The sequence below is a fragment of the Felis catus genome, chromosome C2 (assembly GCF_018350175.1).
Source record: "Felis catus isolate Fca126 chromosome C2, F.catus_Fca126_mat1.0, whole genome shotgun sequence".
In the NCBI taxonomy this organism is placed as follows: Eukaryota; Metazoa; Chordata; class Mammalia; order Carnivora; family Felidae; genus Felis; species Felis catus.
In genome coordinates, this window is record NC_058376.1 from 116,885,530 (window position 1) to 116,898,445 (window position 12,916).

Genomic DNA, 12,916 nt, shown 5'->3' on the forward strand with positions numbered 1-12,916 from the left:
ATAATCTGAGACTTAATCATTTGTATTCAACTTTTAGAAGATTTTTTACTTTTTAAACATTAATAAATTATTAGCATTTCAAACTGACACTTGGTAGCTCTTAATAAGGTTTCACATATTTTGAAAATGTAAACTAATGAAATATTTATCTCTTGACAATGTTGAAATTGAAAGCATTACTTTATTATTAATATTTTTAATATGAAATTTATTGTCAAATTGGTTTCCATACAACACCCAGTGCTCATCCCAACAGGTGCCCTTCTCAATGCCCATCTTTATATGTTCTATCATTTATCAGGTTCTTATCATGATATCCATCTTTTAGTTTTCCTTTATTGTTACAAGTGAAATGATACATTTTATAAGTAACTTAAGTGAGAAACAGTGAATTACGTGTAGTTACAAGATACTCAGGAGCTCAGGATTCAATGGCATGTGGTGTGAAAAAGGAATTGAGGTCATTCACTTAAATCTAGATGTCCAGGGCACCCAGTTCGACACATAGGTTATGGAAATCAACATGTTTGGTAAATTTTTTGGAACATCAAACTTCAAACACAGTAAAAACTGTGTGTTTACGAAATATTGATCATTTTTTAGAAATGTGCTTCCACAATGCTGCTTTAGCAAGTTAAAGCAGGACAAGGGGTTCCCAGCAGCATCCTGACACATTCACCTCAAAAGTACTCTGATGCTAGGGGCACCTGGGTGGCTCAGTCGGTTGGGCGTCCCAACTTCGGCTCAGTCATGATCTCACAGCGCCTGAGTTTGAGCCCCGTGTTAGATTCTGTGCTGACAGCTCAGAGCCTGGAGCCTGCTTCAGATTCTGTGTCTCCCTCTCTCTCTGCCCCTTCCCTGCTCACACTCTGTCTCTCTCTCCTTCGAAAATAAATAAACATTAAAAAAAGTGTTTTTTTTAAAGTCCACTGATGACACTTAACATCCTCTGTTTTCCTTTAGGTTATATTAACTCCAAGATGCTTACCTTTATTTGATATCATACCAATATAGAGTCTCAATTTCCCAAATCATGTTACTGCCTTTGCCAAAAAAACTACTGCCACTATAAAAAAAGAAAAACCCAAGGTTAGCTATTATGTGTAGCTAGTGAATGAGAGTGCTACCTTTTCTGCTTCTCTATTTTCAATACTCTATTGTTATCAATTATCAAAAGCTGTAAAAGATGTTTACTGTAACACGTGAAGCCTCAGAATATAGCTAAGATGAATGTTAAGTTACATATAATGTAATCTGCCTGCATAAAAGGACGATATTGTAGATTACATTTTCAACTATGCCACACACTTACCATCAACAGAAAACAACAGAGTTAGCCATGGAGTTAAACCAGCCCATGCCAATTTTGTTATTTCATATGCTGCTCTCAAAACAATAGCTCTGGAAGAAATCCAAATGGAAACTCAATTCAATAGCACTCTATTCCAAAGGGTTTGTGATGGGACCAGAAGTATAACAAATGTGACTTGAGGGCACAATGTTCTAAGAAAAAAAATGGCATATCTCACATAAAAGATGAGCTGATTACAACTAGTGGGGGGCAAATTATAATATGTGCATGGATATTCTGACACATAAGAACACAAAAACATTTTAGGTACATGAAATAATATACTCTACACACTCAAAATCTGAAGTTTCACTACCCGATTTAATTTCAGCGCAGAATTCTTTTTGCACCCTACATATTACATATTAAATTTTATTACCCCTAGTATCACAACCTGTTGCTTTGTTTTCCTTTCATTCGAGAATGTTTCTTCTCTTTCCATTTATTGTAAACTCAATGAAGCTATTTATCGCCAGATGACAAACCTGCCAACAATATCTATTTGTACATAGAAGTAGAAAAATTTCTCAGGCAAAATGAGTGCTTTTTTTCCCCCTGAGGTAACAAAATATGTCATTTATCTAGATACATATGTTTCATTTACATTATTGTAAATATGAGGCAAAAATATAAAGTTCTCACCTTTTGGGGGCTCCTGGGTGGCTCAGTTGGTTAAGCACGTGACTTCAGCTCAGGTCATGATCTCACGGTCTGTGAGTTCAAGCCCCGTGTCAGGCTCTGAGCTGTCGGCACAGCCTGCTTCAGATTCTGTGTCTTCCTCTTTCTCTGCCTCTCCCCCGCTTGTTCTCTCTCTCTCTCTCTCTCTCTCTCTCTCTCTCTCTCTCTCTTTCCCTCTCAAAATAATATATATTTAAAAATTTTAAAAAAGAAAGATTTAAAATTCTCACCTTCTTAATGATTTCCTTGGGCATGAGACCAGCACAAGGCCAGCAATGTTAGAGTAATTTTCTCATAAATTTGTTACAGACTTACTGTAACAAATAGAAATACTCGTGTGTATGTGTGTCTACAGTCCTTAAGCCATCTTCCCTTGTATCACTCTAAAATCTTGATTTCAAGGATAAAAATTTGGTCCAAATATGAAACATGGCAATGAGAATAAAGGAGTTCCTTTTTTTTCTCAATTACATTTAAGTTTCACCATAAAATTGTCCCTATTTCCTTATCTTAACAAAACGCAAATATTCAAGGGGTTAAATTCCCTAAAGTACACCAGGAAGCAGCTTATCTTTCCATCCCTCCAACCTTCCTTCTGATCTCCCTGTCCTAGCCTTTTGATGGCAACTCAAGCCTATCTTATGAGTTTACAGTGACTTTCAGATATTAGAAGTCTTCATTTCAGATATTAACAACTTTAGCCCAACCCATATGAAAACATCAATTTCTCCTTCCATTTAAATACTACCCCAATCTAGTCTAACCCATGGCCAAGCAAGTAGCATTAAGGAAAGGGACATACACTGTCTATTCTTTTACCCAGGTTTGTGGAGTCTAAAATATTTACAGTTTAGGGAGAGGAACCCTCTTTACAAAAAAAAAAAATACTACAAATTAGTAATACAAAATTTGGTCCATGGCATCCCAAGGATATCTGTGCAAATGAGGCACTCTGAAGTTTCAGCTTCATTAGCTTCAAGGTAAATCCACCCATACCTTCACCTTGCACTTCCTCTCTTCCTCCTCATCCTCTTGGTTTTTCCAAGAACAAAAGCACAATGAAGAAGGTTTTGAAAAATGAAAGGTCTTTTTAGTAGTGGAATTATTGGCTATTCTTTCTTGGCTCGCAATGACTGGTTATTTGTCAGAGACTATGAGTCTGGAGTTCTCTCTTGTCCAGCAAGAGAGTGGATGTAGAATTGAATACAAGAGAGGCTAATGTCCAGGAGGAGACAAGAGCCCTAAGCAGGGGTTTTGTCTCGTATTTATTGAGCTCTCAAGATATTACCCTCGTGGTGAACGTGAAGATAACAAGATCTTACACACATGGTGAATGTGAAGAAAACAATCACAGAGTAATCATTAACTTGTATGTGTAAGAAGCAAAGGGTCTGGCGGGTAAGTGGAGTTTGTGATCAAAGTATAATAGTATATTGGCATCAGATGGAAAGTAATTTCCTGCAGGTGATATAACAAGTTACTCGTGATCTCGTGACAATATCTCGCTAACTAACCTCGGGCATTTTCACTCCATGGTGGCAGCTTTCTGCCCTAAGCTTTTTTCTAACTCATTGATGTAAGTAGAACCTATTTCCCCACAGTTATTGCCCTCTGTCATGGCAAACATCCGACACCTGTAATTTTATGAAGCATGTTATTCGATTCTTTATGAACCACCTCCCCTCTCTACCCATCCCATGGTGACCTTCACTATTACATGTTCTATGGTGAAAATGTGGCCATCCTGAGATAACATTTTGATTTCACTCTTGGTTAGTGCCTCTGACAGTTTACCACACTAGGTCTTCTCTATGGCAAGCATGTTTTTGTTTTTGTTTTGTTTTTATTGGTGGTGGTGGTGGTGAGGGAGGGGCAGTACTTTCAGTAATACTTCAGTCTAGCTATCTTTCACAGTACCCACTTGGCTCAAAGAAACATAAACTCCCTTGTTGGTCAAATTATAGAATTTCAGCTTGCTTCTACTATGGCTTCTCTTCTCTTTACCTCATCAATGTAAGGGTGCTCCAGGCATCATCAGAGCTTCAGAACTTTTTTTTAAATTTTTAAATGTTTATTTATTTATTTTGAGAGACAGAGTGCACGAGTGGGGAGGGGCAGAGAGAAAGACAGAGACAGAGACAGAGACAGAGACAGAGACAGAGAATCCCAAGCAGGCTCTGTATTGTCAGCACAGAGACTCATGCGGGGCTCCTTCTCACAAACTGTGAGATCATGACCTGAGTCGAAATCAAGAGTCCAACGCTTAACTGACTGAGCCACCCAGGTGCCCCCAGCTTGAGAACTTTCAGTGTGAGAGTGAGGCTGAAGTTTCTTTGCTGCCAAAATTCAGGCTCTCCTAAAACCTCAATACTCTCTACCCTGATAGCAACACCCTGAGTTTCTGAGCTCAGGAACATGCAATCAGGAAGTAGGACCCTGATTTCTCCTTGGCCCCAATTTCTCCTAATCTCTTCAAGGATTTTTTAGACCTTTCTAATTTACTTTAAGGGGTACCTACAAGGAAGGTACCTATCTTCTTATAAATTCCTTCACTTCAAGAAATCCTGTCCTCATCAACATACCCCTAATCTCAATCTACATAGGTTTCAGGTGAGCAATGGTCACTGTGCTAGTCTGACTTTCTTTCAACCAGTTCCATTATGATGTATGTAGTACCTCTCTTTGGTTTGTGGCATTTGTATCCACAACCAATAGCATAAGCAATGTGGCTTTAGCCAAAATTATGAGGTAATGGAGAAGCCCCATTCTAAATGTTGTGCTTTTCTTTCCTGGCTGTGAAATGACCAAGCAGCTATTTAGCCCAAAGTAAATACAGGCTTTGTGACCTACAGATAGAGAAGTTATATTGATTCAGCCAGAATTCTGTTCATTTATGGTTTATGGAATACCAGTGTAAAGGTTTGAAAAAAATTGCAGGCACATTATTTAAGACAGGAGATGGACTTTCAGTGATGTCACAAAATCATCAATGTTTAAGATATGTCGGGGCTCACAACTCTCTATTTTGCACCTGGCTTCTTCATTGATCCTTATTAAATGAAGTTTTTATAATTTCAACATTTTCTTTCCATTTTATACTTTCTAAAAATATTTTAGCAGCTATTCATTGCTGGCCAGAGTCCAGCTTTATTCACTTGGTTATTTAAGCCCCTTTTTTATTAGAGTTGAGCCTTCTGGACAGTCATATTTTTATTCTACTCCAACTTATTTGATCCATTCTAGAGAGTCTACTGCCCACTCTCCCAAGAATTTATTTACACCCTCTATACACCTGGAATTCTCCTTTTTCTCTACCTTATCTCCATTCTTCAATAAAATCTCCATAATACATCAACACAGAATAGATGATCCCAATTCAGAATTGCTAGTATATATTTTTTCTGCTTATGAGGTACAACTAGTTGGTTATATACTGTTTTTTTTCAGGCACTACCCCTTTTTGAGCCACTACCCTATTCAGAATATATGTAGTGATTTGTCTTCTCAACTGTATTGCCATCTATGAGACTTTGCCTTACATGCATAGAACTACATTTTGAAGGCCCTTATTAAGACTTGTATTTTTAAGAATAACTAAGAATAGAATTTTAAGAATATAATTAAGAGGTTCTCTTACATCAACCACGTAAGAGTCACACTGTAAGAAGCAACAATCTCCTCTTCTTCTCCACCATCTGCTTGGCAGCCTCAAAGCAGCAACCATGCATGAATGCATCTCCATCCATGTTGGCCAGGCTGGTGTCCAGATTGGCAATTCCTGCTGGGAGCTCTATTGCCTGGAACATGGCATCCTGCCCACTGATCAGATGCCAGTGACAAGACCATCATGGTGGGGGGAGGACTCCTTCACCACCTTCTTCAGTGAGATGGGTTCTGGCAAGCATATGCCCAGGGCCGTATTTATAGACCTGGAACCCACAGTCATTGATGAGGTTCACATTGGCACCTACCACCACCTTTTCCACCCTGAGTAGCTCATCACAGACAAGAATGATACTGCCAATAACTATGCCCAAGGATGCTACACCACTGGCAAGAAGATCATTGACTTTGTCTTGGACTGAATTCAGAAACTGGCCAACCTGTGCACGGACTTCAGGGCTTCTTGGTTTTCTACAGCTTTGGAGGGGGAACTGATTCTGGGCTCACCTCCCGGCTAATGGAATGTCTGTCTGTTGATTATGGCAATAAGTCCCAGTTTGAGTTCTCCATTTACCCAACTCCCTAGGTTTCCACAACTGTAGCTGAGCCCTACAACTCCATCCTCACTACCCACCACCCTGGAGCACTCTGATCGTGCCTTCATGGTACATAATGAGGCCATCTATGATATCTGTCATAGAAACCTCAATATCGAATGCCCAATTTACACTAACCTGAATAGGTCGGTAGGTCAAATTGCATCCTCCGTCACTGCTTCCCTCAGATTTGATGGAGCACTGAATGTTGATCTGACAGAATTCCAGACCAACCTCGTGCCCCATCCTCACAACTACTACTCTCTGGCCACATATTCCCATGTCATCTCTGCTGAGAAAGCCTACCATGAGCAGCTTTCTGTAGTAGAGATCACCAATGTGTGCTCAGAGCCAACCAACCAGATGGTGAAATATGACCCTCGCCATGGTAAATACATGGCCTGATGCCTGTGACACCATGGCAACATGGTTCCCAAAGATATCAATGCTGCCATTGCCACCATAAAGACCAATTACAGCATCCAGTTTGTGGAGGACCGGTACTCCACCGGTTTCAAAGTTGTCATTAATCACCAGCCTCCCACTGCAGCCCCTGGTGGAGACCTGGCCCAAGTACAACGAGCTTTGTGTATGCGGGGCAACACCACAGCCACTGCTGAGGCCTGGGCTCACCCGGACCACAAGTTTAACCAGATATATGCCAAATGTGCCTTTGTTCACTGGTATGTGGGTGAGGACATGGAGGAAAGAGAGTTTTCTGAGGCCTGTGAGGACATGGCTGCCCTTGAGAAGGATTATGAGGAGGTTGGTGTGGTTTCTGTTGAAGGAGAAGGTGAAGAAGAAGGAGAGGAATACTAAAGTTAAAAATGTCACGTAGGTGCTGCTTTTACAGTTTATTCTGTTTTAAACATTGAAAAGTTGTACTCTGATCAGTTACTTTGTATGTAGCTGTGTATACTCTCACATACATTCACTGACCTATGCTTTAAAACAACACTTTGTTACAGACTCAGGCTATCCATTACTCTTAAGGGTTTGAATAAGGGATTCCCTGTCTTAGACGAAAAAAACAAAAACAAAAACAAAAACAAAAACAAAAACAAAGAATAGGGGCGCCTGGGTGGCTCAGTCAGGTAAGCAGCCAACTCTTGATTTTGGCTCAGGTCATGATCACACAGTTTGTGATATCCAGCCCAGCAGGTTCTGTGCTGACAGAACAGAGCCTGCTTGAGATTCTCTTTCCCAATCACTCTCTGTCTTCCCCTCCCCCACTCATGCTTTCTTTCTCTCTCAAAATAAATAAATTTATAAAAAAGAATAGAATTAAAATAATTTACTTTTTTTCTTTTACAAAGCATATGCATGGGGCGGGGAGCAGGGAGACAGATGAAAACAATTTATCAAAGAAGCTGTGATACCTTGCTACAACATATTTTGTTATTATCGACTATGTCTAGTCGGGCAAGGGGCAGTAGGGGGGTCAGTGCAAAAAGAGTTGGAGAGGATCTTTTTGTTTTTCCCCTCTCCCCTGCTCCTTCTTTATTTCATTTTGATTAGATCACATTACATATTGTTCAGTTAACTTTGTCATTCAAAGCATCATTATAATAGACAAAGATGAGGGGCAGAACCTCTCAATCTTTTCCAAGACCATAGTGTGTATATGTAGCTTATGTTTTTGGCATTGTGTTATTGGTTAGAAAGAGGGGTTAATAGAGATCCTATACAGTTGTTTCCAGAAGGCACCTCAAGTGTCCATAATATTGTAACTGTTCCCTATATTTTCACCCTTGGCTCCCTTCAATCCATTATAAATTCAGAAACTGATGTGATGCTTTAAATTATATTTCACACAATTTTCTTTTCTGAAAAGGAAAGTTAAAGTCCTTACAAAATTAAAGTCAGTCCTTACAATTAACTTCAGGGTACTGTATGACTGCCCCCTACTGTCCATTCCATCCACCCTATAATTTCACCTCATCTGCTACTACTTTCTCCCTTTCTCTTTCGCCTTCAGCAACAACTCCACAGGGCCTTTGCACTTGCCATCCCATCAGCCTGCAATGCTCTTCTTCCCAGTTGTCCCATGACCTTTTCTCCTACTTTCTTCAGCTTTCTTAACTTTTTCAAACGTCTCCCTCCCCTGTTACCCTATTTACATGACATTCTCCCACCTTTTTCACAGTTTTGTTTTTTCCCCAGCTCTACATTTTTACCAACTTCTTTTATTTATTATCTGTTTTCCTTCAGTGAAATATATATTCCGTGAGCACAGTAAGTATTGTGTATTATGTTCATTGCTACATCCCTAGCATTCAGAACAGCACCTGACACCAAATAGGACCTCGATGAATATTCGTTGAATGAATGAAACAGCACCTACATGAATGCCGAAGTAGCAAGGCAACGGGAGATACACAAAAATGTGTAAAACATAACCTTTATGATCCAGGAGTCCAAGATGTGTTACAGGAGATCAATATAAACATAATGAAGATAAAACAAGTACAAAATATGTTACAAAAAAGAACTATGGTAAAGACTTCTTTGAATTTGAGTAGGACAACAATAATAATTATGCTTAATCTTGTAGAACGAGATTTAAATATAAGACAACAGAAGTAAAAACTACTTCTCAGCCGGGGTGCCTGGGTTGCTCAGTCGGTTAAGCGTCTGACTTCAACTCAGGTCGTGATTTCACAGTTCGTGGGTTCAAGCCCCACATCAGGCTCTGTGCTGACAGCTCGGAGCCTGGAGCCTGCTTCGGATTCTGTGTCCCTTGCTCTCTGCTCTTGACTCTCTCTCTCTCTCTCTCTCTCTCTCTCTCTCTCTCTCTCTCTCCCAAAATAAACATTAAAAAATAATTACAAAAAATAAAATGTGCTAATTATTTTAAAAAAAAAACCTAATTCTCGGCTAATAACCAAGCACGAGAAAAACAAAAAGTCAGTGTTAGGCAAATATGTTGCCTATTAAGTTGGAGTCAATAATGCAATTTGATGGAAGTGTTGAGTATGAGGAAATACAGTGCAGACAGAAAGGTTATATCAGTGTCATGTTGGAGAAGAGTTTTAATGTCAGAGGCAGGGAGTGAGTGGTATTTTATGGACAGCAGGGGACCTTGTAAAATTTTCTAGCAGGAAAATGAGATGGTCATGCCTGTGTTTTGGAGGAATAAATGGTAGTGAGGGAGAGGACAAGGACAGATTGGAAGTAGAGAGATTAGTTAGAAGATTATTAAAATATTTGGGGAAGCACAATGAGGGCTAAAGAAGGGAGTAGCAACAGGAACAGAAATGAAAGAGTAGATTCCAGGGATAACAGAGGGAGGATGGAAAGAACTGGGCGACTAATTTAATGTTTGTTATAAAAGTGCTGTCCGTTATCCATGCTGGTAATTTTCTGACTCAACTGTCAATGAGAGTGATCATCTGAATTAAAAATTTTGTTGTATTTCTACTCAGTCCTGGGATCTTACAGGTACTAGGATGTGAGAATATGTTCAGAAGCAGAAAGTGTAAGGGTCCTTTCTTTGCACTGCACTAAGAATTCATGGAATAAAAATTTACTCCTAGCCTGAAATTTCCAGCAATGCCAGGAGCTCAGAGTTAGACTAATTTGTGCCTGTAACCATCAGATTCAAACAATGGTCTGGCACATATGGGAAGCCAGTCATCCTCATTTGCCTCAATTCCACTAGGGAATGATAAAAAGAAAAAAAATATATTCTTAACATGAAACATTTCATGCTTGCAAGAGGAAGATGAGCATCTCTTTCAATGAGAATAAAACCTCCAAAAATATCCTTCAAATTTGAGCAGGAGGCTTGCGTACTAGAAAACAAAACACAACAAACAAATAAAGGTGATCAAAACATGCTCAGAATAGCTGAGCAGCAAACAAAGACAGAAAGGGTTATGTTGGGGACACAGCAACATAATTGGATTCCTCTGCCAATCCCGGTAATTAAAATGGAGACACTCCGTACCTTAGTTGCTCTGCAATCCCATAATATGTTTGAGATTAACAACCCTTGAATCTTGGTTTTACTGCTATATTATTTGAATATACAATATGTATCTCTTGCCATTTTCAGAATACACAGATCAAGGTTCCTGGAGGGCTGAGAGGATTTAGAAGCAGCTAACGAGAGAGCCTGACTTACACTCTCCATCTCACTTCCCTTGCTGTCATGGGTATTTTGGCCAAATCTGAACAGAAAACAAACAGAAAAGCGGAAGTAGCAACCTTTGCAGTGATTTAAACCTTTGCTTTCCCATTTCAGAGGGGGAAAAAAAACCAAGTTGCTGCTCTGTTGCTTTGCATAGTCTCTTCTGTTTTGCCAGCATGGTGTGTGTGTGTGTGTGTGTGTGTGTGTGTGTGTGTGTGTGTGTGTGATATCTCACCAGTGCCTTGTAAAAATGAAAGATATAAAATGCGTTGTTGGCTTGAGCTGCCTGGCTGCGTTATCTGTGAGGGACCGTTATCTTCATTGATGCTGCCTTACCCCACAGCCTTAATACCCGCCCCCCGCCCGTGTCTCAGATCCCATCTGTGGAGGGGGTGGGGGAACTCAGGTCTCCTCACTGGGCTTTGGCCTTACCTGGCTGGTGCCCACAGGTAATGTACAGCTGGCTGGCCACTCCAACCAGCCACAGACAGGAGACTCTGCACATACAAAGAGCCCCTCTGCTGCTAAAAGGCTTTTCTGTCTATAGATGGTAATTTCAGCCAAATTCCTGCTTGCAGAGCGATGAGAGCTCCTCTAGACTCTTGTGGAGCTGCTTATCAGGTGGCAGATATGGTATTACAAAGGGAACAGGAAGTACATGCCAGTAATTAATATTATGTCTCGTCCCCAAAGACATTCCTGGTCCCTTTATATGTTAGTTAGCTGATCCTCCAAATCCTCTGAGAGGTAATGATGAAGTTCATATAAACACCGAGCTTTCTATCTAATTTCAGCTATTAAAAGGGAGGCAGGCAAACAAACAAATAAAGCAGGTTGGCACTGCCTAAGAAAAACCTCAGCAATATTGGGTATGCAATCCAGAGGACAGGGACTTGGGCACCTTGTTTTTCTGGCTGCAGGGGTAGTTTCCAGTAGGTCTGCTCATTGTGATGGGTATTCCAAGTAGCCTGGAGTAAAAGGAAGTTGAAAGGGCTAAAAGAGAAAGCACAGGAAGACTCTGCACCATTTTACTTCTGTTTCATCCCTGGACTGATACCTTTTGCAGAACAAGACCCTGCCAACAGCAACTCGTCACTAGTCTGCCTGGCGTGGTGCAAAAGAGAGCCCCGTTCGTAGCCAACCTGTCTGGTTAGTGAAGGAGGCGGTGAGCAGGAGACCAGAGGTCAATCAGTGATTGCTCTTACCTCAGTGTACACATCTGTCCGTCTTTACAGGGTCCTGGCGATAGTGAGAGAACAAGTGGAAACTCACACTTTTAAAAATGACTTACGTTATACATCAACTACATGTTGGCATTAAAATAATAGGCATTCCTAAGGTAAATGTGTAGTCTAAGCCTGTGGAAAATCCTAGAATTCATGCTTTTGATCATTCATTTATTCAATAGATATTCACTGCAAGCTTCGCTGTGGCATCAGCCGCTGCTGGGCAGTACACATGACGATCCCCGTTTTAGGGTTTAGAGGGTTTATAGACTAGACGATCAAGTTGGTTGGATAATGCTTGAGAAAAATGGGACATCATAAGCAGACGTAAATGCTGTTAGAAGTATTGACTGAAGAGAACAAAGGCGGATTTCTTTTTTAAAACAAGGTGTATCCCTCCAACCCACCCCACCCCCATCTCCTATGTTATACTGTTACAATTTTATTTTTTATTTTTTTCCCAATATATGAAATTTATTGTCAAATTGGTTTCCATACAACACCCAGTGCTCATCCCAAAAGGTGCCCTCCTCAAACTGTTGCAATTTTAAAAGCACTCAGAGATTATACAGGAGAGGGAGCCCAGCCCCAGTGCAGTCCCATGAATGCTGAATATGATCTGCCCCCAAAGAATCAAAACAGCCAGTGGAAATCTGATCATTGTGTTATTTCTAAGAGGAAACGCCATCCTATCTTTGTGATTTAATTGAGTTAAAAAATTCCAATTTGTGACTGACTGGGTCATCTTCATTATTTCAGGGGGATCATGCCATCTCTTGACTCACGATGGCCAAATATTTTTTGATTCATATACAGTAAAAATAAAACATGACACACTTTACCTTGAGGACGAAGGCAAGGCACTGTAAAAGAAAACAACTGATGAAGTGTCAAAAGTCCTCCAATAAGGACAATCTTTGCATTCATAAGGTCTTTATTTTTTTAAAGACACCATTTCTCTAGCACCTATTAGCAAAATCAAAATATATTTTTCCTCCAGAAAAGTCACACTAACCTCTTATAACTATTTCTGTCGGTGGAAAAATACCCCGATTGAAACCACGAACACTACTTCTTCTGAACACCAGTATCGCACCAATGGCTGTTGGAATCTGAGGATTTGAGTTCAAGTAGAATTTTCGGATCTGAGAATATCAGGAGGAAAAATGCTCAAGTCTGGGTCCACATATGCTCAGCAGGAGTTACACTTCATAGCAGATGCTCCAGGGGGAGAAGAGAGGCAGATGTAGCTGTGGAGAGGAGCCGGCCT

The 12,916-nt window shown here is 40.2% G+C and overlaps 1 pseudogene; it reads left to right on the forward strand.

Annotated features, from left to right (window-relative positions):
* Positions 1 to 5,751: 5,751 nt before the first annotated feature.
* Positions 5,752 to 7,107, forward strand: LOC101085998 (annotated as a pseudogene).
* The last annotated feature ends 5,809 nt before the right edge of the window (positions 7,108 to 12,916 follow it).